Source organism: Meleagris gallopavo, chromosome 14 (genome assembly GCF_000146605.3).
Source record: "Meleagris gallopavo isolate NT-WF06-2002-E0010 breed Aviagen turkey brand Nicholas breeding stock chromosome 14, Turkey_5.1, whole genome shotgun sequence".
Classification (NCBI taxonomy): Eukaryota; Metazoa; Chordata; class Aves; order Galliformes; family Phasianidae; genus Meleagris; species Meleagris gallopavo.
The window spans coordinates 14,782,887-14,808,800 of NC_015024.2; the positions used below are offsets into that span (position 1 = coordinate 14,782,887).

The 25,914-nt window shown below is 39.3% G+C and overlaps 1 protein-coding gene and 1 long non-coding RNA gene across 4 annotated transcripts in view; one reads left to right on the plus strand and one right to left on the minus strand.

Moving 5' to 3' along the window:
• Positions 1 to 25,914, plus strand: part of TAFA1 (TAFA chemokine like family member 1) — a 294,039-nt gene that overhangs the window by 262,764 nt on the left and 5,361 nt on the right. The window lies entirely within an intron of this gene.
• On the minus strand, positions 16,747 to 25,864 carry LOC109369962. Its single transcript, XR_004161335.1, has 2 exons — positions 25,402 to 25,864; positions 16,747 to 17,863 (listed from the first exon to the last, which is right to left on the minus strand). It is a non-coding gene; the product is annotated as an uncharacterized LOC109369962 (long non-coding RNA).

A 25,914-nucleotide genomic window follows, 5' to 3' on the forward strand; every position in this document is an offset into this window, starting at 1 on the left:
ATTTCTCAGCGGCTAATTCTGCATAGGGTCACGCCGTACATCTTTTCTGCATCAGATACTGTGGTTTCAGTGTGCCGGGGCTGTGAAATGCTGCTTGCCCACAGGCGGCTCACGTGGTGGAGAAAATGCGTGATTGGAGCATCGAAGAACATTAAGATTTTTTCTTTTCTTTCACAGCTACTTTGTGTCTGTAAACAAGAAGCTAGTTCATGAGGCTGGAATGTGTTTTGTAGGATTAGGATATGAACACAAAGGAAATGGGTGATTAAGTAAAAGTGGAAAACATTGCTCTTTAGGAGACAAGAACCTGAAGCTATTGCAGAATGCAGTTTTAAAGAGACAATGACCAAAACGTTGTAAGAAGAATACAAGTCATTAATTCTTTTTACTGATGCAGTAAATTCCAATGAGAGTCATTAATTTAGCGTGAGGATTGTCCATTGTGTTGAACTCCATGGATTAATCTGGCCATGCAGCTAGAGGCAGACAGGTTAGCAGGTGTTTTATTGATTTCAGAGAATTGATAATCCATAAAATTGATCACACACAGCAGGTAGCTGTAGGACCTGATGTCTGTCTACCCATAACCTCTTTTGGGTGATTTTCATGCACTGACACCGCAGAATTGCCTTACATTTAGGAATCAAGTAACATTTCAAGCAAAAGCTTTATTTCAAATCAGACTTTTTGCCAAGTTTCCTACTCAGCAGGTACATACCCTGCAGATTTTGAAACAGGTCTCCATCCATATTTGTCAGAAAGCAGTTTGCTAATCTGCTATCCCAGAAAAGCATTATTCCTCTTTGGCAGTTAATGTTTCCATGAAACACCCAGTTCACTGCAATAATTGCTCAAGGTTAAGCAAGCACAAGCACTGATGTAGTATGGCAAAATGCAATAATATTTTAAAAGTGCTGCCTTCCTTTTTGTAACTATCATGCAAAAGACAGTGGAGTGGAAAGAAGTTGTGCTATACAGATTTAAGCATTCTGCCCCGAATAATTCTCTGAAACACTGCTTGCAAGTTCTGTGTGCAAAAACAGTGCTTGCAAAAACAGCACTTGCACACATACAAATTAAGTAAAGAACAGCATTTCTGTCTGACTTGCACTCTTCAAATGATCTCTGGTGCCCACAAATGAGGATTCCTAAAAAAAAGCATTGGTTTGAGTTCACAGATTTCCCAGCTGAGCTTGCTGAGTAGCACACAGCAAGATGGGGACTGTGATCAGAAGTGATCTGTAATTACAGTGGATGTAGTCTATGTGTATTGTGTACAATTAGGATTCCTCAATAAAATGAATAAGGGAGGTTTCAAAGTTCCTAAAATTCAAACTCAATTATATTCCATAGAGGTCACTCATTGGCTGTTGCCTGGTGCTGGAAGCAGTTTGAAAGGTGATAGTGTCTTGATAAAAAGAATAAATTGACAACACAGATTAGAAAGCTTTTACTCTGAATGTAGTGACCCTTACATACAGATCTTTAGTGAAAATGTCTGTATGTGTACCCTGCATTCAATCAGTGTATTTCTGAAGGAATCAGGAACACACAATTATAACAAGCTTTCCACGTGGCCCACTTTAATTTTAAACTCATTATTTATGGTAAGCACAGCTACACTCTTCCTGCATTTCACTTATTCAATTCTTCAAGCCAAAATATGGGAGCTGCATTAGCTCCAGCACTCTCAGCAGGTAATCAGCCTCCTGCAATATCAAGCCTTATGTCACCAGCAGTAATGGGCTGAAATAGTCAGAGCCCCATAAGGACTCTTCCTGCCCAGTTCCTATTAAAATTAATGGGGACTAGGCATCCATTCCCTTTAGGCAACTTTGAAAATATCAGCCAAAATGTAGTTGTAAGTATTAACCTTTAGGAAGTTAGTGTTGGCAGCTTCCCACTGCTCTGTAGCTGTTTCCAAAATCAGTGATTAGGAAGGAGCCCTATGTGGGAACTCCCACACAGGTTTAATGAGGTCTTCCTTTAGGGCTGAGAGGAGGAGCAGCTGCGGGCACTTTGCACCTTGGGGCTTTGTTGGCCAAGCAGATAGTAGGGAAGCTGAAAGTTAAGCGTGAGGTTGGGTGTTGTTTGTACAGGAGTACAAGTTTTTTTGTTTGTTTTTTTTTTTTTCTTTCTTTCTTTCTTCCTTCTTCTTTTTCCTAGTCTACAATGGTGAGGAAGTTGGTCCTGCAAAGGTAAGGAGAGATGGTATGAAAGACCTGTGTGTACCTGCATGTGATGCAGTGTGGTAGTCTGGGGCAGAAATGCTAATAATATTACAGCCTAATTGTTAAAAAATGTATTTGGTGTAGAAGAAAAACTGCCTGTGAGTGCTTTTATAATTTAAACCCTGTAAGGAGCTTCTACCCTACTGATTTAACCTTCTTTAATTAGGGTTTTTTTTCTTTTCCTCTCTGTATTCATAAAGAAAAGTAGCCTGGTATTTAGAAAGAAAATGGGGATTAGAATCACTTATTATTGGATTACTATTAAACCAATAGAAATAGCAATAGAAATTCTTGCTTTTAAAAACCTCTGAGGTCTCAGATCTAATCCGTACATACGACCTGTGAGGAAGCTGTACTTCAGGAGTACGCTGGTGGTGGTTTAAAACAAAGGACTTCAGCCTAGCTAACAAACTGGCAGTAGTGCATGTCTGAAATGCTTCCATGAGAGCTGGAAAGCAAAATGTCCTCTTGGAAATTTTCACCCGATAGTTCTAAAAGAACCAAAGGGTAATCAACGCCCTCAGTGAGCAGACTGTTCGTGGATGGAAGATACATTCCTAAATCAAATAAACTGCTAACTGTGAAGCATTAGTTAGGCTCTGCTTTACGTGGCGTGAGATAAGATGCAAATGTAACACATGGATCTTTGTTACTTGCTGCTGCTGAAAATGCAAAGTGATAAATGCACTTTCTTGATTTCAACAGTGCATCATGTAAGAACCAACTGGATCTTATGACCTGTTCTGCTGCATTTTCACCACCATTGTGAGTGCTAGCTCTGTGGTTTTTGTTTGCCTGGGTTTTTTTAAGTGGATATCTACATCTTATTAGAGAGTACTAATTGCATTTGGCAGGATTTTTATTCTGGTATTGATACTTCTTTCCTTTCCTTTCCTAAATGTGACTGTTTGGTGGTCATGAATCTGGAGGAAATGTGTAGCCAGGAGCATTAGCACTGCTGGCAAGTTCCAAAAGAAGTAAGAGGGCCTTCCAGAGCACAGCCTGGTTCTGCTGAGCCTGCAGGTTTGAGCAGAGTTATGGGCAAGACTTTATGTGATATCCCTGTGCTCAGGATGTGGATTGTGAGCTTGTTCTGCTGGCTTTCCCTGAAATATTAGATCTTGCTAACTCTAGCTTTCCATGGACTATAAATCAGCTGTGTAAGAGTGGTGTCCTGCCTGTACAACATATTTTGGTTGTCTACCCCTGTACTCACTCGCTTTGTGGCATAGTGCAGTATATCAAGGAAAGTAGATGCTGCTGCTTTCTACCACATTTTTCAGCTAAAGTGACAGATGCCTGAAATTATTACAGTAATTTTTTTTTGTTTGTTTGTTTTCTCTAAGAGAACAGCCCGTAGATATTGGGAAGTTCTTGCCAGGAGTTTTGCAGGGACCGAGAGGTCTATGCTTGGTTTATTTTCCCCAGCAGGGGACCGTAACCTTTCTTAGAAATGCTTCTATGCAGTATCTAGATATAGTAAAACCATACAACTGTTGCTGTATCTGTGAAGGATGAGATAAACACATATAGAAGGCTGAGGGGCAGACCGACAGAGTCCTGTTTTACGCTCCATTTTAGGTAGCCCTAAGGTAAAAGGAGATACTCCTACAGCCTGCTTTCCATTCCCATCCAAAAATGTTTTTCCTTCTAATTTTTCTTGGGTGTCAAAATAAATGAAAATGTTTCATAATGATTAATGGTGCTCTGGTTACACAGTGAGTGCTGGTAGAGATACAGCCGATCAAGGAAGAGACTATTTTGAGAAAGCCTCATCCTGTTTTGTTTTGACTTTATGCTGATATGTTGAATTTTGGAAAGAAAAAAAAAAAAAAAAACAATAAAACAAGAAGTGATGAAATTCAGCCTGCTACCTCGGCATGCATGTGTGCACACAGACACACACGTGGAGAGAGATGATGGATGATTCTGCTGCTGGATGGAGTTCTTTCTCGAAAGAAAAGCTCCATTGCTTGACACTTGCTGTACTGCTGGTCATTATTTCCTACTGGATTGTCTGCTTTAGGGATTAGTTCTGCAGGATGGGATGGCAGAAGGGTCCCTATGGTCACCAAGGCCACCCAGTGCTGTGTGGAGCTGCAGGGCAAGAGATGAGGCAATGCTCAGAAGTCGGGTGAGGGGTGGGTAAGCCTCCAGCTCTCATGTGCCACCTTTGGGAATAGAGGAGGCGCTGAGTGCTGGCCCATCCCTGTTTTCTTTAATGTTTTAGTGAATTTAAAAGTGCTTGGTGAGGTCCTACACCACGTCGTTCCAATGTCAGTCAACTCAGAACTTCTATTTGTTTTTGACAGAGCTCATTCTACATTAAATCTATACTCTGTTTGTTCACCTGGAGACCTTAACTGCTATGTACAAAAGAAACTGCAGCACAATACTGTTTCTTTCACTGCCATTGATCTTTAGTTTCACATTGCAGTTTTTGCCCTCCAGATTAAGGTGTTTGGATTGTTTGTTTCTTTCACGCTGCTCTGTGTGTTTAAAACTTGTTTGATATTTTGACTTCCAGAGGGTTCTGCAGGGCTAAGGTTGTAGCTTATCCAATATTTTGACAAAGTCCAAGCTCTGTGTTGAAAATATCAATATAGTTTTAAGCTGTTTCTTCAGCGCAACTGTGAATAATCCAATTTTTAATTATCTTATACATCATTTCTTTAATGTATTTTTTGATTAAAAGTTACTTGTTTGTCATTATAATAATTTTAATGGAAGGGATGCTGGAGGAACCAAGGGATGCTGGAATAGATTGTTATCTAGTGCAATGTATCGATCAGGTCAGGTGGTAAATTAACAGGAGCAGAACACCATTAAATTTTGAACTTAATTGCCTTCTACTCCTAATTTCTATTGAATATAATCAATAGGTGTCAGAGGAAAGTTAAAAGAGTTACTTAGCAAGCTGCTATTTCCTGCAGCATAGTGGAAAACTACTGTTTCATCCTCTAGTTGATGCAAATAATTTGCTGTTCAAGTGTGGCCTCTCAAGTATTTTATCCAAGACACACTTTTAGTTCCGTCTTGATTAATCTTCATCCCTGACAGAAAGAAAGGTGATTTAGTGATGCAATCTGTTTTGGTTTAGCTGTCCCTTTAGTCTTTCACTTACGCTGGTATTGCAGCACTGTGTTAACGTCATGCTAATCTCATTTCGTTTGAAACAATAATGTTATAGCCAATGGAAATGAAGATCGTAGCCTCATTCTTGACTTCTTAGTTCTTCCACTAACTTGCTTGGGCAAGTTTCTCTCTTCTTCCATTTTCTTTGCTTGCAAAATACTGACTTAATTGCCTTTACCAAGGTCTCGCGTCAAACTGATGTGTTGCGCTCCCTTCTAGAACTCCCTGTGCTGATGATGCATCTTGTTCTGATTCCTTCTTGGTTTGTAGCTCCCTGCGTTTCACATTTCTCTCTCCAGTAATAATTCAAATACTTTTTTTGTTATTCACTGTCAGCCTTTAAGTATTGCTTATGCTGCTGTAAACTAAAACCAGTTCCTTATAAATCAATATCTCAATGCTATTATTATTTTACACCTCCATGAACACTCTTTCTATTACCTAGTCTTTTGCTAATAAAGTGCTGCAAAGGAAACATCATATTTCAGGTGGCCTTCTGCCAAAACTCAGTGTCCAGTATCGCTGCCCTCTGGAATCACAGAGACATTAAAAAGCCATTGAAAGTAGGATAGACATTTGATGCAAATTAGGGGATTATTGCAAACCTTGGTAGGCCTTGGAAGCTGTATTACTGAAGCAGCACATAGAATAAAATAGACCACGGTAAGCATTCCTCATATTTCACAACAGTGTCAGTTCTGTGCCAGTGGTGCTATTCCATATTTATAACCTTATATTGGCATGAGGCAATTCACATTCAAGCTAATGGGAGTTTTCCAGGAGTGTTGATTCAGGTTCTTGACAAGAAATGAGTATAGCCTCTTTTGCACAGCTTTAGAGCAGAAATAGCATTTAGAGTAGAGAAGAGTCTACTTGAGATTTTTATGAAGTGGTGCATAATGATGGATCACCAAATGGACAGACCTTCATAGAAGTTTCATTTTCTAAGAGATCTGATCTATACACTCTCTGAAATCCAAATATCTTTAGAGAGTGGCAAGTTACCCAGCTCAAAATGGTCAATACCTACAGCAAGATTTGCTCTGAAGTTCTGACCTACATTTGTCCATAGCTCTCTCCATTGTGAAATGTCGTTAATGGGTATTTTACTGTGAATTCTTTTGATTTTATTCAAGCCTGGTATATATGGGAATGAAAAAAATAAATAAATAACCAGTGCTTGCTGTCTGCAAATTTCAAATCTGCCATATCATCAAAAGAGCTAAACATGAATTTGCCTTTTTCACAATTATTCCTTTTCACATAATGTTGGATAGGAGGGAATTTGTAACGAGGAGAAGAAAATAAAAGTATCTTGACAGTTACAAGGAATTTATTGCACTTACAGTGTGTTCCTGCTCTGTATAATTAAGAGTGTGGCCATGAATGAAGTTTTCTAAAGATGGCCAAAGAATTGAAATCCAGATAAAACACAACTCAAGGCTGGAATTTTCTGGGATTCTCTTTCCTGCTTAGAAAATGCTGCCTTAGCAGGTTGAAGGAAGGAAAAGGGAGATTTTCGGATGATGAAAACAGTTAGGAGCTAATCACATTTATTCATGCTTTGTTGACACTGTTATATATCTTTGGGTCCACACTGACACTTCATGAGCTTCCATGGCCCAGTGTGTATTCCAGCTTCATGCAGAATGTGAATTTGATCAGAAGCTGTAAAATGTTTTATTCTCCTCTCACTGAAGTATAGACCACAAGAGGTCACCTATTCTTATCTCCTGACGTTTAGACAGAATTAAATATACTTGCACTCCATTCCATGCAAATACTGATCTGGTCTGACCTTCTGAATCGCCACTAACAGGGATTCCACAGTACCTGTATTCCAGTGGCTAGTAGCTCTTGCAGTTGAGAATGGTCTCTTGTCTTTTTACAGTCAAAGATTCCATACTTCATCTGAATTAGAAGAAAATAATCATTCATTGTGAAAGAATAATAGGTACTGGACTTCCCAGGGCAGTAGTCATGCACCAAGCTGCCCAAATTTGCATTTGCACAGTGCTGTCAGACATGGGATTTGAATTTTGGGTGATCCTGTGTGGAGTCAGGAGTTGCACTTGAATGGTCTTTGTGAGTCCCTTCCAACTCAGGATGTTCTATAGAATATATTTTCCAAGGGAAGGATGGAGAGCAGAGTTTTGTGCTGAAGCTGTACCACTGGCATGTTAACAGGACTGCCTCTGCAAAGGGGTGACTTATTGGTCTGTATTACAGAGCACAATTAATTGTGCAAGTCTGACAGTCCCAGCTCTGAGGACAGACTGAAATTCTCTGGTTCAGGTCACTCAGGTGTTGTGCCGACGTGTACCCATCCTCACGTTATGAGCAAATAGAGATGAGCTGGTGTTTTGCATACAGTATGTGTAGGGAACTGAATCACGAAGCAGGGTGTATAGAAGCCTACAGTCAAAAAGTGAGTTGGTTAATTGAATAGCTATCTCTGGCCAGGGTGGTGTCAGCAGTTCTAATAGCATTTGATGTTTCCTGTGGAGAAGAGCTTCTCATGTTTACCCTTCTGCCAATAAAAGTGTAAAAGGAACTTCTGTTGCTAGGAGAATCAACAAGTCTCATTCAAATTTTACTGATTCTAAGGCACTAAATTAGTGTCTCTGATATCCCATTGACATTGTTTCTAGATTAACACATAGCTGACTTTCTTCTTTCATCATCAACTGCTATAAGTGAAGGCTAATTTATGTGATAGTCTTCTGCCACTATCTGCTGCCATGGAAAAACTCTACAGGAACGATTCAGTGTACATGTCTGCTCACTGAGCAAGCAGAGATTTGTTGTGCATTGGGGTGAGCTTTCACCCTTCACTTGCTTCAGAAGAATGCTCTGGAGGAAATGCTTCAAGCAGCAAAGAGAGGCAGCTGAGATGATGTTTGAACACTGATCATCTTTTCAAGCTGTCCTGACTTCTTCTATGCCTTTTGAAGGGAAAGGATCTGCTTGCACTATGCAGCAGCCTATGGCAATCCATACTTCTCTATGGTATAGACATCTGCAAAGATCCCTGGCTGATTAGATGAGGGTAAAAGGGCAACATTTATGTTAAGGTTGATGATGAGAATGGTTTGGCTCAGTTAAGTTCTCTCTCTGGGTTGTTGTCATCATAGGAACCTTAAGAACTATAACTTACAGCATTATAGGTGCACAGCAATAGCAGATAAGGTAGGAAGTTTGAGACACGCATGAATTAGGATTAAATGGAGCAAACTAATTCTTAATCATATCTAGTCACCACTAAAAAGAAGAAGATAGAAAGAGACAGAATCAAAATTAGCAGGATAACAGATTGCATATCTGGTTAGAAAGAAGTCCTGCATTGTGAAGTGCTTGTGGATTTAATGTTTGATTCTACCCTTGTTTGTCATGCGCATTGTAAAGCGTATTTGCAGTCATCACCTTCTAGGTGAATTAGGGCAGTGAGTTTTTTTGGTATTTTTAGAATATTTTATAGCTTAGGGCCTTGGCTGAAGTCCATCTGCTGCAATATTGAAGATTCATACCATTGTCAGGCTGGAGACTGCAATTGTTGCTTTTCTCTCCACACTATGCTGTGTTTGCAGCAGGATCAGAGCTGTGAATTTTCCCACATCCAGAAGTGGATCTGCATCATTTTTTATCCCTAGAAAGTTATCCTCCACTTGCAATTTAGCTTTCCTGAGAAATGGTCAGATGCCATATGGAAAGCAGGCTTATCGTGAGCTGCTGGTATTTAAGAAATTAGATAAGACAGTAATTCTAGTTATGACCAAAAGTAAATTAATAAATATTAATTAAAGGAAAAATAAATCCAGCTCTTTGTGAGCCAAAATGCTAGGAGTTTAGCTAAAGAATGTAATTTTTACATAACTGTTCAAATTAGATAAGTTGACGCTATACATAAATCATTTTCAACTCTGTCTTGTTATTCAGTCTAAAGGGTTTCTCAATAGCACTTTTGTGGAGTTTCTCAAAACTCAGCTTTGAAAAGACCTCAGCATCAGCTGAAGGGAAACTTCTGCTTCTGAGGGGGATTTTGCCAATGATTTCATGGCCAGTAGAACAAACAAATAACTACAGAAAAGCTGTATAAGATGCTGCAAATAGGAAGTTCTTTATATAGCATCACTGGAAGTGCAATATGAGTATTGTAACCAATACCTATTTTTCTATATGCACATATCTTCCAACATTTTCAGCAAAATGAGCAGATTACAGTCTATCTTGAATACTATGTGCATTTTTATAGAGACATGCTCAACATTCATATAAATAATAGTTTCTCTTCATCTTTGCTAGCCACCATCAGAGGTGGTGAAGAAGCATCTTTGCTTCTTCATTCTTTCCCTTCATCTTCCCCCATAGCCATAGCTGCATGCATGCATTTCAGACTTGCAATTTAAATGTCAAGTCTTCAGTCTTACTCCAGTACACTCAGACCTTCCTTTGCATACAGCATGGCTGACTTCTCTTAGGTTTCTTAAAAATGGCAGAAGATGCATCTATGTTTTTTTCTGATAGTTCCATCTGTTACTCTGTTCTTCCTGAACAAACACATAATAGAGCATGCTGCACTGAGAGATCAATCACACCTAATCCCTTTTGGTTATCAAATATATATATTGTCTCTTTGGTGCTGATCTGCCTCTCCTTTGCTTCACAATTTAGCAAGATCTTACTGAGCGACTGCTGGAGTTTAGCCTCTCTGCAATACAGCCAGACATTTTTTGATGCGATCCTACAGAGGGAGATGAAGCTGCAAAGGTGTGTCTTTATTGCCATCTCTTTCAGCATCCTGAAACAGAGACAAAATGGTACAGACAATGTATTATACTGTATTTGTATAATCCATTTCACAGCTGCTTGTCAAGATTGCTGTTGTGGGTTTTTCCCCCTCTTCTTGGTGTGTCCCCTCCGTGTGTCTCCTAAATTCCACAGCTGGACCTACATGACTTGGCCTCAATGCTTGTCTGAATTAAGAACTACAATTTCTTAAAAGCACTAACAACCATATAATATTTTCTCAATTTTTCTCCACCTGAAACTAATAGGAAATACAGTGACTTTAAAAAATAATTTTATATAGCTCCTTAGCTTTCAAAGAGTTTTCTTCTCAACAGTGATAATAAATATACGTGTGCCTTTAGAGGTTTCTCTTGGGTCCAGTTTATTTAGTCTTAGGGAAACCTGTTTTTATAGCTATATAAAAGGTTACGACCTTTCCCAAACAATTAATCAGAGCCTTTTTATTCAACTGGCTGCAGAAACTGGAAAGAAACTTTCCACTTCTCTCTCTCCCCAGCAAAGAAGACAAATATAACCCAATATTTTTCCCAAATATTTGGTACCCTTTCTGCCTATGTTTTCTGGAGCAGCCTGTAGGGATGGGAATACACTTTTGCTTCCATTGTTGTATGATTACCATGTCAAGGCAGAGCTTGGAAACTGTTTGAAATTCTGGTGGAAGAAATGCTAAAGGTAACTATGGTGTCACGATGCACTGACTTTGCTGTGCCATGAGCCTCCCCATTAACTACTGAAAGGAGTAGTCAAAAACCATCCTAACTTCTATTTCTACCTGCTTTTTAAATGAACAAATGCTAATACTATTTGACTAATTAATTTCTATTAAAATATGGAATCCTGAAGCAGCCACTGAAGAAGGCACTGCTTTGCAGGAAACCTGCTCTCCGTGAGGCAGAGCTGGAGATGTCCCTTTGAGCTGCTACTGCAGAACTGAGCCTTGGATGCTCCCTGGCACCAACTGAGCCTCTGAATGCACAAGGGCTGAATATTCATTTTGTCCATACTTTAAAAAAAAAAAAAGTACAAGAATAGCTCCGTTCATAAGCCACAATGTGAGACAAGGCACTGTCACTGGTGCCGTATCTGCATTTCTTAATAAGAAGCGAACAAAACCAATGTATTACCACATATAAAAATGAGGAGAAAAGATACGCAGGGAGAGAAATTACCTTTTTGTCACAAAGTGATGTGGGTTGATTATAAGCATAGGTATTATTTCTCTTTGTTGTTCACCTCATTGTGCAGTGCAGGAGAAGAAGGGAGCAGCACGCACCTGCTGCATGGCTGGTGGAAATTAGGGTTTCAACATTTGGAACAGTGGATAGTTAGGGTAAAACCTTCCCTGATTTGAGCTGTCATTAATCTTACATGCGGAGCCAGGCTTTTCATATTTCAAAATCTGTGGAGAGGCAGCTTTTTAATCTGAATTTGCTGCTGCTTTTTTTTCCCCTCTGAGATTGGTTTCTCTTTGCATAAAATGCTGTGGTAGTTTCCATTTAAACAGAAACCTGAAATAAAATAGTTGAATGTGAAACCTTTGCAGAAAGAAAGGAAAGAATTATCTTGAATTAGTATTATTTTTTTTTATTCCAAGAGGTAAAATCTTCAATGACAGCACGCCTGGCTGACAGAATTGACACGTATTTCAACTTCTGTTTCAAGCAACGGATTATCTTAATTACAGCAAGAGGGCATATGCTCCTGGATGGGACCGTAAGCTCAATTAATCTCAGTAGCAATTCTCCATGCTATTCATATTAATATAAAACAGCACCCTGAAGTGAGTAGCCACATTAGAGCAGCTGGAGCTGGGTGAAAGTGGGAGGAAAAGGCAGAAGCTGCTGCGAGCTGCTGGCTCTCATCTCCTGCACCAGCCTGGGGAAGAGGCAGACCTGGGGCTGCTGCTGGGAACCTAGGCAGGAAAATGAAGGAACAAGAAAGGAAAGCGTCAGGAAAAAAGGAGAAAAGGCAAGATGGAGTTTAGCATAGCAACAGACACAGTTTAAGGCCTGAGCTGCTGCTGAAAATACGTGAATGGCAGCAGCTCCAGGTAACAAAGTGTGTCTATCAAAAGTTTCTCGTGACCACGGGCAAACTTTTAAGTGGTTTGCATATCTCTCTGAGTACTGAGGTGATAACAGCTGGCTGCTCCTTATTTTGCTGGTCATTTATACAGCTCATTTTGTAAACTCTTCTCTGTGCTCCAGATCTCAAGAAAGGATTTTATTGAAATCCCGAACTGCTTACCATTTTTGCAGAGCACAGTCTGGATGCGTAACATTTAGGATTCAGCAATGTGTGTCACTATGGGAGCTGTTTCTCCCACTGTTCATCCTTGGAATGGCACTGGAAGTGTTTTGACGCTTACTTATGGGTATTTGTGTGTATGTGTGTGTGTACGAATCCACCGGGCACACGCACACATAAGCATTCAAATGCACATATGTAAAATTTACAATTAAGCATTAGCATTGCTCTGCTCCACCATTTCTTCTTATTTTGCCTCATTTAGCATAGATTAGCAGCGTAGTAAGCCTAGCAACCAGTCAATTACCAAATTCCTTTTCAAAGGAAGGAAAAAGGAAGATTACGAAACTCATCAAACTCGCATAAATCACCATATCTTCTCCACCTGAGGACCTGACCTGCTAACAGTAGTTTCTTCCTCATAGAGGTAATTATTCTATTAAAATTAATAGTAAAATGAATACTGCTGTGAATGAATTACATGGGATAAGCATGAAATACTGTGATCTTTTCTGCTGTGAATTAGTAATTGTGTGCCTGGTGAAATATGCATACTTTCCTCTTCTTCCATGGTATCAACCTTGGTTTATTTGCTACATTTCTCTCTGGGGTTGGAGCTGCAGGTTACTAGTGCTTTCCTCTGGAGCAGCAAAGAGGAGGTGTTCCTAGAGCACAGTACCCTTGGTTCTAAGATAGCAGAAGTTACAAGATAAGAGTGGATTTTTTTGATGTTTGAATTATCTGTGATTACCTTTCTAAATGTGGTGCTTATATAAGCTTTTCCTTGTGCTTACGTATGTAAGGTGAGGGGAAAAAAAAAAGGAGGAAAACCATTCTGCCTTCTTTCCTTTCTACTTGTTGTTTTTGTGTTTGACTTTGTGATGTGACTTTGAGTTCACCCTGCCTGGAGCAGGGAGGGCAGTCGGTATCTCCAAGGGATGGCACTCAGAGTAAGAGAGACTTGGGCTCATGTGGGGGCTCGCAGACCTACCGTGGCTCTGTTTTGATATTTGTGCTCACCTGCATGCACTGAGGTGGCAAAATGGAAAGCTTAAAGTTGACTTTGAGTAGGGTAAGTGATAGCAGGACAAAAGGTGACCCTTCCCACACGTGCATTGAGAGATGTGCCTCAATAAGTAATTGCTATTGTTGGCTCAACTTGTAGATGGAGCAAATCAATAGTTTTCAGGTGCTGTATGGATGAGGGCAGAAGTAGAGCATCAAGCCCAGTCTAGCTTCTGAGAACTGGACAGGGAGCCCAGCACTGGCAGGGAAGTTCTGCCTTCCAGCCTCTCTGTGCTGGGATCTGAGCTCAGCTCAGCAGTGTGGGCTCCTTGCATCAGGATTAACTAAATCCCCAAAACCTAACAGAAAGGGACAGATGGGAGACAGAGTGAGAGCTGTTCTCCTTTGGCCAGCACTAGTCTGGAATCTGAAATCCTTCTGGATGTCCTACAAGAGCCGTGTGCTCAACTTGGCTTCAGAGACAGAAGAAGAAAATTACTGCTGCCTGGGCAGCTTGGGAAGGTCCTAGCTGGTTGGCTTCCTGTCAAGTAATTGCTTTTGTTAATGGGATTTTATTGCTATTAACTATATTAAGATGGTTGCAAGCTGGCTTAGATAGATTAAGTTTGAATAAATAATGACCTGATGAAGTAATAAAGGCAGACGTGTCCTATGGAATTAAAATCTTGTTCTCTTTCTTGAGAATTGTTTGCAACCACAATTACTCAACCCCCCCTTCCCACCACCACCCCCCCCAAAAAAAAGAAAAGAAAAACAAACCCACACACTTAATGTTTAATTAATACAGTGTATTTTGTTTCTTTGGATAAACCTTGATCTTGATAGTCCTCAGGCTTATAGAAAACTGTTCTCTTGTTCTTCCTACAATAATCTGTGCAGTGCATAGCTTAACCATGTAACCAGACTAATAGAAGCCCTTTTTTACCCTAAGAAAGCAACTTTCAACAACTTAGAAAAAGGTCACATCAACTTTAGATGCAAGGCACTATTTTTAATTAATGTGGTCTATCTGTAGCTGCTAGCACCTGAACAGTCTTTCCTGAAAATTACATTCATTTTGTGAATATAAACAGTTTATTAAAACTCCTGTATTAATTATTTAAATAAGGTTATAAATATTTGAGGAAGCCCATGCAAAAGGCACTCACAATAAATTATCATATTCTACCTTTATTGAAAGTTAAATTACAAAACTCTGAAGATAGCTGCTGTGACAAAGACATTTCTGCTGCCTGCCATCACAAGGTCCAGGGTAAGAGCGTTATCTCCAGGTAGCATCAAATAAAGAACAACAGTACCTGGAGTTTAAAGAGAAATATCAACACTTCAGTCTTACAGTGGTTGTAATAAATGTGGCACAATCAAGAACGAGAGTGTATAATTACTTGTACTCACTGTTTTCTTGGAGGAGCCATTGTTGTCCAGCCTTGACTTGGAGATCACTGGTGTGGAGACTGAATTAATGAGCAGAATAGGCGATAGGGGTTGAGGGGAGAAGCCTGGAATAATTGAAACAAGATCAACTAACTGAATGACTGAGATGTCAGACACTGTAAGCGCAGGAATGAACATCAGTCGCACAACTGTTTGGTAGATAACTCCATTGCAATTTTCAGGTTTTCTTATCTGAGGGGATGGAAAATATAAGAGAGCAAGAAAAAAATGGCAGCAACCTAATTGCCACATTGGGAGGTTCACTAGCCAATTATATTTCCTATTCAATTACAAGAATTTGTGAAGGTGACTGTTCAGAGAGAAAACCAACTTGAGTAGTTTAAAAACGATTAACAAGTAGTATTCTAAAACTTCACCTAAAACATATTTCTGTTTTGTTTGTCAGTCACTATTGCACTTTTGTTCACCTTTGGAGGGCTTCTCCTTGCAGACATTTTGCAACTGGCAGAGCTGAACACATTCTGCAAATTATTTCATGCCAATTCATGCTCAAATTTGTAAAAAAAATATTGGTGCTGGGCATGCTCAGGCTCCATTTACATGCATTTTGTATGAGCATTAATGAAATCAAGTAGAGTAAGGATAGATGTTTGTGAAAAATAAAGCATTAAACTTGTATTCATTGTGATGACAAAAAAGCTTGTGGTTTTCTAGCTAAGCATCATCTGACCAGAGTATGCACAAGATTCCTGGGGTATCTGGAGTCCAACACTCACAGCTCCTTCCCTCTGGTTATTTTTCCAAGAACGAATCTTGTGTATTACAAATGTAGGAGATAATGATCCTCGCATAAATTCACCCCAAGGAAAACAGAGTATGGTCATCATATAAATTAGCTGTAGCGAGGAGTGTTAGAAGTGCATTCCAGGGACTCTTCCAAGGTTAAAACAACAACAACAGCAACACCATTGTAGGTGGTAGTGAATTATAATCTTTTAAAATAATATAATTTAGAGTTACAATGAATGGAGGTAAAAAGAAAGACATGAGCTGTGCCAGTGCTGTGACGGCCATGAAATTTCAAGTGCCCATTCCCAGAGTTCTCATCTCTGTAAAATGCTTCAGAATAAATAAGTATTATGAGCACTGAAGGAAAACATAATTTCAAAGAAAAGCCTGTCAGTTAAGGTCAGTTTAATATCCACTCATGAATTGTACCGTTTTTAAGTCTTGCTGATAAGTTTTTATGATTTAGTTACTTCTCTTATTCAAGCATATTGAAGCAGTAATTAAACTATGATATGAGCTACAAAGTGTTGTGTGCTCAATTCATCAATTTTTCTTCAGTCTCACAGTTCTTGTTCTGATTGCACTGGCATTGTTGAGATGAAATATCTCCAAATCTATCGTGTCAAGATTATGCATGATGTAATTTGTAATAGTAGCTAGGGATTTGTTTACAAAAAACAAATGTTCCTTTAATCTTTAATACAAAATTAGACTTGTCTTACATTGCAGAACAAAGAGATTTGCATGAATACAGCACTTTTAATAAATGAGTAATTACCTTGTAGAGTGGCAGTTGGCTCGTTTAATGTAACCTTTGAAAACAGCTTTTTCCATTCAGATTTTAAATAATGCCCTTCTGAGAGCTGGCCTATGGAGGTTTAGGGGCTCTATGGGTCTATTATTTATACCACAGCATCCCCCATTTCACAGAAGAGAATTTGGACCATGTCTGCTCTTCGCAATAGAAGTAATTGCAAGTTACCTAAACTACATCAAAGAAATTTGCAGGCTCTGCCTTTTGGTACCACCATGAATAACGTTGTATTCCATGTGCACGCCCACAGTAAAACCTGCTTTTGTTCATCACTGAAATTGACTCACTCATATCCTGAAAGCATGGGCACCTGACCGTAGTTTACAGCCTGAGTCGAGTCCATTGTAAACATATTTCTGTGACTGCAACAGCCTGAAAATTACCAGTGAGTACAGGAAAAACTAAAGGGATGTTCCCATTCTTTCCCTCAGGGTCACCCATGGGTAACATCTGTATGGGCTTTGATCCACACAACTTGACAACTTTACCTTGAAAATCAGCCAACAACACACCAACAGGAAACTAATGAAGGCTGCTTAAGTGTCCTGGCAAAGAGTTCTATGCATTTTTTTATTAAGCTGCAAGACACAACAGGCAGAATATTTGAGTGTAAAGAGAATAGAGCAAGAATGCATTATGAGGCATTAGGTCAAGCGCAGAGGAACTTCAATTACCAGAGAAGAGTTTCAATCACCAGTTAGGCAGTTTTCCTGCAATTAGAAAGACAAAAGCCACGTGCTTGATAGGTATTTTAGCATGACTGCACTGATTGATGCTTGCACTGGAGAGGACAAGTAGGGCCTTTGGGAACCATGTCCTGCTGCCATCCTGATGCCAGCACATGGCAGCTCACACTCGAACCCCATCTGCACATGGTAGGGTCAGCCTGTGCAAAAGGACGAGATCATAGGCACAACTAAAGCAATAGCTGAAATTCATTTGTAATTGCACTCATCAATATATTGTTAGATCTGCCAACATTTCTCAAGCCAGCAAGAGGTCCGGTCCAACAGTGATGCTTTTAGGACTTCCAATTCTTATAAATATCTCAAAATTATGGCGTGATTTGATTCAGGAATTTTCCAGCTTGGATTGTTCAACTCTTCCAGTCCTTTTTAGGAGAAGAGTGGAAGATGGCTTAATGTACTTCACACTTCTTTTAAGCAATCTCTTTTTCAAAAATTCCTTGAAATCCAGATTATAGGAGAAACATCAATCCTTTCCCTACTCACATGATATCTAGCCATTATGCCTTTTTTTTCTTCTTCCTTTTTTTTTTTTTCCCCTTTTGTCACTTCTCTTATCCTCACACACTTTCTTCATCAGCAGATACCCACACGACAACCTTCATTGTTACAGAAGGAGATTCAGTATCCCCAGACATGTTGGCATTTTCAAAGTTTAGGGGTTCATCCTCCTGGGCAATAGAGCACAAAATAATTAGGATTTGATGTGACAACATAATTAAAAACAAAATAATAATCATTTTTCCCTGGAAAAACATATGCAAAGTTTAAAATAAAAGTATTTTTCATTCATTAGAGGCACGCAATTACTTTGCATGTTCTTAATTTATAGAAATTCAGTGGAAGTTATTTCCTTGTCTGTTTATTTGTTTAGAGGAATCTTACAAGCAGAGTGGAAACAGCTTGAGTCAAATATTTCTAGGAGCACACCAGATCTTAATTTCATAACTGATAACCATCCAATGCATTATGCATGTTTTGTTATGCCTAATGAATGCATTACATTTATGTAATTTATTCATTTCCAATGTTCTTTCATAGCTTTACTCCGAAGCTACGTTTCTGGCACTTCATTCAGACAAAAATTTCATTATAGACTTTCACTCTTTGGACCCCCACTTGCAGCTTTTCCCTTCCACTTCACTAAACCCAAGGACGCGGGGAATTCACATTTGAGCAAACATCAGGTTTCACAAGCACCAGATTTGGTTCAAAAGCCCATGACTGTGAAGGAGGACCTTTTCCCTGTGGTTTTTTTTTCCAGTAAGCATTGGTTCAGACCCTAAACACGGATCATTGGTTTCTAATGCAAAGATTATAATTGCTCCTCTTGGGCACTCAGGACCACAGTCACAAAGGACAAGGTCACAGCAATCATATCTCTGGTTCAACATTGCCATTTCCTGGCATCAGCAGCCACATGAGCAACCATTTGCACAGCAGAGGCAGGGCCATGACAGTTCACCAGCAATATGCACGTATATGTACATTGCATAGCAATGCAAGGCCTCCCAGCTGCCTCCAAGTATCCCCATCATCTTCATCTCACAACTAGGATCTTCTCACTCTCCATTTTGACTCATCCATTTGCTCTATTAATTATTACTAATGAAAAATTAACATTGCAGGGAGGCATTTTTCTCCTTTGACAGCATGCCAGTCCTCAGCCCTGATCTGAAAAGTGTGAATATTTATAAGCAGCTTCCTATTGTCTCTCCAAAAATGTATAATTATTCTGCAGTTCACAGGCATTTCATTAAATATATAACAATAAGATTAAGCATTCACTAGGCTATTGAGAAGCAGTTCAGATAGGATATAAATAACACTGCTAAACTGCACAAATATTTTATCAGCATGCTCTCAGCTGGTTCAGCTTCAGTTCCAAACTTAGTGGTAATTGCAACAAGGGATCTCCCTGACCTACAGATCAGTTTTCCTCATGCAGGTTGGGAGTGAATCCTCAGTCATAGGCATGTCTTCCAGCTCTTTGCATGAAAGAGTTTTGTGTTTTCATTAGTCTCATTAGCACTCATTGACAGCAGGTTGCTCTGAAGTGACCCACACCCTCTGCAGTGGGATTATATTACTCCAGTGATTAGTTGACATGCTTAAAACTATAAGTAAAGGTAGGTGGATCCATACTTGCATTAGCTGCACATTGCTGTGCACGAGGTTAAGAATTCCCAAGAAATACAAACACTTGGGAAAGCACCTACATGAAACAAATTCTACTTCCTGAAATCTAAAAGCCAAAGGTTCAGTGCTATCTCTCTCAGATTTACTTCATTCAGAAGATGTCACACAAATTCTACTGCTCCCCTTTCAATTTGGATGTATTTATACCTAGCTGACAAAAGAGTTTTTCCCTCTGAACAGCTGTACTCATTTTCTAAGTACTCAGAGGAGTTGAGTGCTGTCATTATTAATGCAGTCATGGAAGTGAAGATGCACGTTCACTCACCATGAAGGTGCCACCCATGAGAGACTGCGGTCCCATGTCTGTTACAGATGCCTCTCAGCCATATGTTCAAGCAGTATTCATTTCCAAAGGTGCAAAGAGGGGCACATAGATAAAAAATGACAGAGCTGCAGCATCCAACCTTTCCAAACTGAGCAGCATGAGGGCTAGAAATTCTCTTGCAAACTCTGAGTTATTTTAGTTGAAATCTGCTCTTTACCGGTGCGTCTCTATATTCAGCAGAAAGTAATGCACGTGCTTAAAAACCTCCTGGCAGCAAATGGACATCACAGAATTTTAATGTTATTATTGGTTACCATAGTATCTGAAGTATCTCATTATTGCCTGGGACGCTGTTCTCCTAAATGTTGTGCAAATGAGGAAAAAAAAAGGGTTGGTCCCAAAGTGCTACAATACAGCATTGAAACTCAACAGGTCAATAAACACAGAAAGGAACACGCAGGGAAACAGTGCAAAACTATCTCTTCCAGTATATAATATTACAGATGAAAAACTGGGACAGCAACAGGATGATTTAACTGTAGTAATAGAAGAAGTCAGAAGCAGAGCTAGGATTAAAGGAGCCTTAGGAGTTTCTGGTTCCCAGGCCATTAGCCAACGCTGTCTCTGTTAGACATATTGTTGTGAGAGAAGTATACAACACGCTCGTGTTATTTTTTCCAATTTACCTACCGGTATGCCAGCTGTTAGAAAATGGCAGTGTAAGTGTTTTTTCACTACTGAGTCTTCTCCCGCTGCTGAATTTTTGCTGGCTTATGCAGATCTTAAATGGAGATTGTTCAGGGATTCTCTGCATCTAATCTACCTTTTCATATTTTATGGGTGTATTTTAATGCAGCCCGCAGAGTTCTTTAGACACATATTACAACCTTAAAAAATATCCTGCTCTGGCCGCTGAATAGATTACAATGAAAAAGCAAAAATTCTGGATGGAAAGGGAAAAATTAAAAACCTTAAATCCTCTATAAAAGAGGAGAATTAATAAGGCATTGTTTAAGAGCCTGGGGAGTAGATTGGGAAGTTCTAAAAGAAAGAAATATATATATATTTTTTTTTTACATCTACTGCAATTAAAACATTAAATTAACTTCACAAGACTAGCTCTACGGTAATTAGGAATAAGACACATCACTTGCCTCACTGATGACACTGTTTTAAACCGGAGAAATGTCAGTTTTCCCAGTGTTATTAGAGGTCTGTTATCAAAGTCTGCCAAGTATTACACTACTGAGTGAGCATTAGATTGATGCTTCTAAAATGGAGTAAGATTGAATTAAAGCAGATTGATGGACTCCCGGTAGGAAAAATTCTGTATTTCTCCTAGACAATATTATTCAACCTGAAATTTTCAGTTTTGGATTTGTATTCTTTAACTTATCAGACTGCTGCTTTACAACTCCCAGAGTAAATGGTACCTTGCTCTGTTTATGAAATACATAACCCTTCAAATGACATGTTCTTTCTCTCTAGCTTTCTCACCCTCCTAGTGTTCCCTTCCCTGTAATTCATTCTGCACCCCACGGCATCCCAGTAAAACAGGAGAAACGACATCTCATTCAATTCTCTGAGATTTTGTTTTCTAAAGTATATGAGCACAGGGTACAGATACAAACAGTCCTATTCTAGCTTATATCAGATTTCTTTTTCTTAAAGGCAAAAAAAAGGCCCGAAAGATTTTACCTCAGTGCTATATCTATTGCCAAAAGTCTCCATCAGTACACGAGTCTCTCACAGGGAGTTTGAACTTTCCTTTAATCTAATCCATTTAGAAAATGACTCACAATTTATTGAATAAAGTAGAGAAAATTGATATCTTTTCATTAGACTGACAAAGTCTTTTTCACTGCTGGCATCTGTGAAATGTGTTCTCTATTTAAATTTTATTTATATCAATCTTCTCTGGTAGAAACTAGATTAAATGGAATGCTTTACACTTACAGTAAAAACCTTCCCATCCCCAAAGAGTGTCATACTGGCTCTGCAAGCCATCTCTGCTCATTATTCCTTGGATACCTATGATCAGGAGGAAGCACAATCTAATATCTCTCTTCCTTTGTATTCTATCTGTAAATAACCCAAATGCGTATACTTTATCACAGGCAAAAAGAGATAGCGGCTGTGGCTTTCTAATGGCAAATGCAGAAGTAATCTTGGAACACTTTCATACATAGCGTGCCTCTGCTTAGCTGCTGAAAAATGCATGATGAGACTTCGCTCTGTTTCCATAGTTCAGGGCTTTCTACAAGCATGAATTTAAGTTATATATAACAATATGACAGTACAGAGTCATATTGTTAAATACATCTTTATCCTCATTGTCATATATGCTTTGTCCCATCGTTAAAACTATTTCCTAAATACAGATGTAAGAAAGATAAAGGAGCATTGCATGCGCCAAGAAAAGATTAGCATTAAAGGGCTCAGTAGCTGCAATTTAAAGCAAGAATTTGAAGACTGGAAAAGGTGAAAACAAGTTTAGGAGTTTCAGCAAGCAAGGAAGTTTTAATCAAATGCACTGTGCATTGACTTTAAATATCATTTGAATCAAGAGGAAGGTAGTTGAATGTCTAATAGCTTGTTGATTTGATTGCAGTGTAGATGTAGGTGTTTGAGGGAGTGCAAGTGTGTTTCTACTGCATCACTGTAATAGAACAATTTGTCTCTGAAATTCAAGGGGAAAACATCTCCAGCCAGCACTCTTCATGCACCCAACCTTTGTGCTGCGGATGGTGCACAAGGAGACAAAAAGCCATCACTGCATGCTGAAGCCCATTGAGTTCTAAACTAAGTTCCCTACAGCCACCTAAGGCTTTGGGTGCTGTGTTTGGGAACAAATGCATTTCAAAATGCAGTAGGGTCGTGTAAACAGTAACAAACATAAGCTATGGTCTTGCTCTTTCCCTGTACACAGTCTGGTTATCAAATCTTTTATCTGTTGTTTTATTCCTCTCATGGTACACGTGATTGGAAAATGACATTTCAAGTAAGTACTTTTTTGTCTGCTAATTCATGCAGACTAAAGCCTTCCAAAGTTAAATATTTTGCTAAAAAAGAAAAAAATTCTGTAGCTCTACAAAGGTGGTAAAAGTCCAGAGTGAATTGAAGTGGAAAAAAATTTTTTTGAAGAAAGTTCCTTTTCTCCCCAGGTCCATTAGTTATGTGCTCAGAGTTTAATATCCTCATAAAAATGCGTTTTATTGAAAAGAACTCAGATAGAAGCAATCCCTTATTTACGCTAGCAGGAGCTGGGGAAAAATATCACAAACGAAGCAGGAGCCGTCAAGCCTCTTTTAAATCACATCCCCTTTCTCTCCCTGTGGCTGAGGGGATCTGTCTCAGTCAAATCAGCCTTGCACCAAAAAAAAACAAAAAAAACCCTCTACTTCGTGTATTCCCCAGACAGTGAGAGAAAACACAGTGAAAGCTGCTCCAAAATGTTACAGGCGTCTCATTCAGTGTTATGTGAGCACTCACAGTAGTGACTATGGGGAGCCTGTAATTCTCACCTGGGTTTAGCACCTCAGGTTCAGAGAGGAGCTGAGGTTCCTCGTGATCCTGGAGCTCTCCAATATAAACCATCCCAAGGGAAAGCACCTTAATTTCAACAGTTCCCTCACACAGCTGCCACAGCACATGTCAAAGCGACATCACCTAAGCAGAGTGAACCTGGATTGTGGTCTCCAGTGAGATTTTTTTTTTCTTAATCCCTTTCCCTGTACAAGTGTACTTAAGCTCAAACACAGCCAACTGTGCTTCGTTTTGAAGCTTTTGCCTCCTCCTTTGAACAGAGCTGCAGGTGTAAAGCTTTGAAATTGAGCAGATCTCAAAGGATCAGCAATGCCCAGGAAAGATAGCTGGTCCTAGAGATTCAAAGGCTCTTAATAGAAGTGGAAACCTATAAACACAAGACTCAAGGAAATAATAAAGGAAATAATTTCCATCGTGGTTCTGGATGCCCCTGCCACAGCATGGGGCTGAGGACAAGACAGCAGGGAGCTTTGTAGTGCTTCAGACTTAGAAAGATTGTGCCCACATATACGTTACAGACAAATAGGTGCTCTTCATGACCTTAGTTTCCCCTTTACAAAAAAAACCCTTTTCTCCAGCCCACCTGTACTGATAAGGGACCAGGAATAAGGGCTACTGGTGACTGCAATTGCACTGTGATCACAAAAAAATGGACACATAAAGCTAAAAGCTGCACATTGATAGATGAAAGGGTTGACATCACAGTTCAGCATTCACTTTGTGTATAACTTTTTTTCGGTGTCAATACCCATATACTTGGGCTGTCTTGAGGAACAACATCAATGAGTAGCTAAGACCATTTTAATTGCAATAAACAGCATTGCTGTCCCATGCTCCCCTTAGCCTGTATTAAATCTTATCACTGTCTTATATTACAGGCTCCCTGTGCCAGTACATTTCATGTTGTGAATTTTAGCACCTACCATCTTAGGATCCTTCTCCATGGTTACTTATTGCTAAAGCATTAACACTAACAAATAAATGTGATCATCATTTTTGATTCCATGTCATCAGACTGTCCTCATGCACTCTGAGGATGCCCTGCTCAGATGCTTGCAGTGAAGGGCAGCATTTAGCAGGACACGATCTGCAGTTTGCCCATTGCACAATGTATTCATTGTGCAGCTTCACCACCGTGTGCCTTTTCACACATAGCAAAGAGAGATTCTTTTCTCCACTGTTAGTAGCATTAATGATACCCTTCAGAAAGTGGTGTGTGAACAGCATAATTACACTGCCTTGCAAGCACAGGTGTAAAGACTTTTGTGTGTGCAGTACATATGGAGAAATGGTATATTGCATGATATAAATGAGGCACAAGCTGTGAGAAAAAATAGGAGAGAGGAAACAGCTTAACTCATTTGTTCCAACTTGCTGACCTCTTCTTTAAGACCAAAGGAGCTTTTCACACCAAGATGTTTACTCCCTGGGTGTTGAGTAAATTCTGTGTGTGGAAAAAAATGTGTTCTTATTGGGACAGCTATTCAGCTTGTGGACAAAGCTCTCCTACAGCTTCACTTATGTACCTGTGAATTGAGGTGACAGATATAATGAGCAGCACGTGTCTTTGAGCGTTTCCTTTGGACTTTGTAAGCATAAAAAGATCTCTGCTAGATAAAAAATAAATCAATAATTTAATTATAAATTCTGAGATGCACTTAAATCAGTGCATGCACAAAAGGGCATTTTCCAGAGCTGAAAGGTGTGACACGAGTCACACTACTGCATCAAAGGAATTACATGAGCTTGAAGAAGTTATGAGGGGAGGTAGAAAAGAGTTAAGCCTTTATCTGAGTGTAAGAGAAGCCTTAACAGTTAGACTTCAGGAGTGCAACCAAGAAATTAATTCTTGCCAGGGAAAACAAGCCACAAACAGAGCCACTCAATCCTCAACTAGCTGCAATTTGCAAGATCAGCTAAAGTTTATCAAAATCCCCAGACAAAAATTGTCATTAAGATACAGCTAAGGTTATAGGAAGATACCAATTCCCAGGCAAAAAAAAATCCTTTCATTAAGATACCTTCAAGGTTGTAAACATACACGCCAATTAAATTCAAACAAGAAGACTCAAACTCTACAATCACTTAGAATGCTAAATGCTTGGAAATTAAAGGCAACTGCTAGTGATAATATGGCTCCCATAAAACTCATAATCACATTTCAACAAAAAGAACTTGTGCAATTCAGTATTAACTTACCTTTTATTTCCAGTTGAGTCGCATTGCTCCCTGCAACAGGATATTGCAGAAGTTAAAGGGCTGCATGGGTTCACACAATTAGGCACAGGTGTAGGGGAGAAAAGGCCAGCTGTGGGTACTCAAGGCAGATCAGGTACTACTGATTTTAGAGATCCTCAGACCACAAGTCCTGAAAACCTGTAGAATTTCTATTTCAACTCTTTCTTCTTACGTATTCATAAAGACCAGACTGGCTACTCAGAGTGAGGGGCTGTTAGGGTGGATGGTTTTTTGCTCTGAAATAGTATTGCTGTCATCACAGCATCCCCAACAGTCACAGCATCATAGTAGACTAGATCTCACGTATAAGAAAGCTATGGCAAGAAATGCACTGTTTTGGATGAGCAGTATTTGATGAAAAACTAGTACAAATGTAAATTCCTCACAACTAAACCTGAGATGAAAGGTTTCATCTCTTAAATACAGTGTTGGCTTCTTACGGTATTATTTACTATTCTTTTCATTACAATGTAA